Genomic DNA, 4223 nt, shown 5'->3' on the forward strand with positions numbered 1-4223 from the left:
TCCCACTAGACCTACTCTCTGAGTTTGTTTCTGGTACCCTGATGCACCCTAAAATTAGAAGCCACTAGTTTAGAACACATTTCAGAGCATTTAGCAAGGTCCCTACTTAAATCCTGGCACTTTGGGCCAACACTAGGTGCCACTACGAGATGCCTATGCTGAACTCTTCTTATGTTGCAGTTCTTACTTCTTCCTTCAGAGTGTAGACAGCAGGTCTAGATCTGGGGCAGGAGTTCTTCCAAGGGGTTTCCGGACTGCCATCAGAATCTTATTCTAATATCAAGTGATGTCTGTAGCAAGATCCCTGGATGATTTCTGGGACATAAAATCTGTAGACTGTCCCCAGAGGAGCGATTCAGCACCTGTTCCAATCCTCAAGGTCCCCATCAGTCAACTCTGAAGTCCTTGAGTTGTAGAGGATGTCCCTGCCCTCTCAAATCTGTGTTCCAGTCCCCCCAGTCCCAGTGCCTTAAGAGTGTATAAATCTATCCACATAGCTCCTGGTATGGTCTTTGCACTGAGGCAAGGGGACAATTTAAGATGGTTGAGTAAAGGGTCCTAAACCCAGTGATGAAGAATGACCTCAGTTCCTAATGCTGTGTGTGCCTGGGAAGCATGTTAATTTTGACATTCTGTTGCCAGATGCCTGCTATGAAGGGCACAGAGGACAGAGTACTGCCTCTTTTTTTTTTTAATTCCAGAGTTGTTTTAAAATAAGTTTCCTCATGGTTTATTATTATTATTATTATATTGCTTTTACTGAGCTCTATATTTTTCTCTGTTTCCCTCCCCTTCTACCCTCTCCCATGGCCCCCATGCTGAGGACTGACTCCTTAGACCCTATCAGTCCTCAGTGCCGGTGCCAGTCTTGCCCCAAAAAGCTCAAGATTGGGAAGAGAACCCATTGTTTGTTTTATATTGTAGAGGTAAACTTGTAGTCAGGCAAGTTTGGTGGCTCCTGGGAATCACAGTTGAATGAATACCCATAGCAATATTTTATAGATATGATGAGCATGGTTACACAGGTATAGGCACTATTTAGATCCTAGTCATCATTAGGGGGTATAGCTCAGGGGTAGAGCATTTGACTGCAGATCAAGAGGTCCCTAGGTCAAATCCAGGTGCCCCCTGCTTTTCTATTATTATCATTATTTTTATTACTAAGGCTAAGTGCTGAAAACTCATTCTTTATTCTAATCCTAAAGCTTAGGGAGTTACTGCACTTCTTAAAATCTCAGAGAAAATTCATTGTGATTTAAAACTGTGTCATCGAGTGCCACAGACCCAGAACTGCAAGTCCCTCCTACCCAAGCTTCAAATTTCACTTACCAAATTTAATTATTTTTTTCTTTTTCCTTTTAAAGTGTGCATGTCTCTCTCCTCTCTCCTCTCTCTCTTTCTCTCTCTCTCTCTCTCTCTCTCTCTCTCTCTCTCTCTCTCTCTCTCTCTCTATGTGTCTGTGTCTGTGTGTGTATGTGTGTTTCTATGGGGGGGGCACATGTGCTGGGCAAGAATGTATATGTTAAGGCTATAGGACAACTCAGATATTGTTTCTCGGGTATCATTCACTTTTTGTTGTTGTTTTTAACAGGATTCCTTGCTGGCCTGGAACTCACCAAGTAGGCTAGGCTGGCTAGCCAGTGAGCCTCAGGAATCAGCCTGCCTCTAACCCCCCAGTACTGGTATTATAGTACATGCCACCATGCCTGTCTTTGTCATGTGGGTTCTGGGGATCAAACTATCCTTGCACAGCCTCAGGGACTCGACCTATCTGGAGGGTCCGGTGAATGAAGAAAAGACAATTAAAACTCATAGCTTAAAGCAAATCAAACTTATCTTCTTATAGACCCGGAGGACTGATATTCAAAATTTGTGTCACTGGACCAAAATCAAGAGTGTGAACAGGTTGAAGCTCCTTCTTGAGGCTCCAAGGAAAAGAAGTATCTTTTTTTTTCTGGAGGACTTGGGTCGCTTTGGCACAGAGCACACCTGTTCCACCCACAAGCAAAGCTTCAGGCAAAAGGTTTTTCTTACATCTCTTAGTTACTTTTCTTTCCTTCCTTCCTTCTTTTCTTTCTTTTTGTTTTGTTTTTGTTGTTGCTGTTTTTCGAGACAGGGTTTCTCTGTATAACAGTCCTGGTTGTCCTGGAGCTCACTCTGTAGAGCAAGCAGGCCTTGAACTCACAGAAATCTGCCTGCCTCGAGTGCTGGGATTAAAGGCACATGTCACCACCACCAGGCTTAGTTACTTTTCTATTGCTGCAATTAAATAGCATGGCCGAGGTAACCTATAACAGAAAGCATTTAATTTGGCTACTCTAACCTTGTAAAGGGTTAAAGTCCATGACGGCAAAGTGAAGAGAACTCACCATTGATTCACAGCTTTGAAGCAGACAGATGTAACAAACCTGTTTCAGCCAGTTCCTAAATAATGACACGGAGACTTATTAATTATGAAACCTCAGCCCACAGCTTAGGCTTGTTCCTAGCCAGCTCTTATAATTTAAATTAAGCCATTTATATTAAACTACATTCTATCATTTGGCATTACCTTTCCGTCTTGTGCCTCCCGTTTCTTCTCCACATCTCCCGGAGACTCCCTGTGCCTAGATTTCTCCTTTTCTTTTTTCTCCCTGGAAATCCCATCTATACCTCCTGCCTAGCTATTGGCTATTCAGCTTTTTATTACACCAATCACAGCAATGCACCTTCACACCAGTGTACAAATAGAGAGACACACTAGGGATGGGCGTCCTTTGAAACCTCAAGACCCATGCTCAGTGACAGATCTCCTCCAACAAAGTCACAGCTTCTAATACTTCCTAAACAGGTCCACCAACTGGGGGTCAAGTATTCAAATATATGAGCCCATGAGGGTCATTCTCACTCAAACCAACACACCTAGCAAGCACAGTATAAGATAAAAATAGATCATAGGCAAAATACATTGTTGGAAATAGCGTTACTTCCGAAAATTAAAATTAACAATTCTCTTGGAAAATATTACAATTCTAAATACCAAATACACAAAGAGAAAAACAGACAAATGCATATTCTTGATATTTTATCACAGCTCAATAACCTAAAATAATTCAAAAGACAAATAAATGATACTATATAAAAGGCATAAGAAACACAATCAATATGATTGGTAATCTCTAACTAGCTCATTAGAACCGATATTAGAATATGAACAGTCTTCTGAAGGAAATATGAAACATTTCAATGTTTCTTGCTTTACTGACACAAAATAAGTCTCAGAAAATTCTAGCAGGTGTGTGTAACCCCTGACCCATAATAGCTATGGGTACAACTCAACACAAAATAATAAACTTACTTAAAACCTTATGAGAGCCGGGCGGTGGTGGTGCACGCCTTTAATCCCAGCACTCGGGAGGCAGAGGCAGGTGGATCTCTGTGAGTTCTAGGCCAGCCTGGTCTACAGAGCAAGTTCCAGGACAGGCACCAAAGCTACAGAGAAACCCTGTCTCGAAAAACAAAAAAACAAAACAAAAAAAAAACGCTTATGAGATTTCTCTTGCTATTTTTTGTAACTTGATTGGGTGGTAAACTTTATCACAACATCCAAAGTTTGGATACACCCATCACAGTCAACATCACAGTCTCTGAATATAGGGTGAAATCAAATAACTTGCAGCTTCTGTAAAAACCTCATCATGGGAAATTCAAATGTCTTTTTAGGTTAACTCATGGATGAAAAAGAAAACCATAATGTAATCAGAAACTATTTTAAGTCCCAGGCATTTTTCATTTGGAGAAATGGATAGTACAGCTCACTACTAACAGAAGCTAGCTGTTTCATTTGAGCAAAACAGCTGACTTGGTCTATCCAATGCATTGAATGGCCAGGTAACCAAATGCCAAATATGCAGAAAGCTAAGCCCCTGAATATCAATTTCCTGAACAACCAACCTAAATTACTGAGATTTTTCAAAAGCGTACCATTTCTGCTCCACCCTTTGTCCATATACAGAGCTCATGTGTGACTGTTGAGACCAAACTAGAACCACTCACATTCAACTGACAGAATGCAGTCAGGAAGCCATGGCGATAAAAAACATATTTGCTGATAACAAAAATGGTCATAAAAGATTGCCAAGGCCACCTAACACAAAGGCCACAGCAACCTTGTAGGTAAAAAGTACTTCTACAAAGGATGCCGATTTAGTGAGTGCCTATTCGGAGTGGGACTAATAACATTT

The 4223-nt window shown here is 41.2% G+C and overlaps 1 non-coding gene across 1 annotated transcript; it reads left to right on the top strand.

Moving 5' to 3' along the window:
* Positions 1 to 1058: 1058 nt before the first annotated feature.
* Positions 1059 to 1130, top strand: Trnac-gca (transfer RNA cysteine (anticodon GCA)). Its single transcript has one exon. It is a non-coding gene; the product is annotated as a tRNA-Cys (tRNA).
* Positions 1131 to 4223: the final 3093 nt, after the last annotated feature.

Source organism: Microtus pennsylvanicus, chromosome 21 (assembly GCF_037038515.1).
Source record: "Microtus pennsylvanicus isolate mMicPen1 chromosome 21, mMicPen1.hap1, whole genome shotgun sequence".
In the NCBI taxonomy this organism is placed as follows: Eukaryota; Metazoa; Chordata; class Mammalia; order Rodentia; family Cricetidae; genus Microtus; species Microtus pennsylvanicus.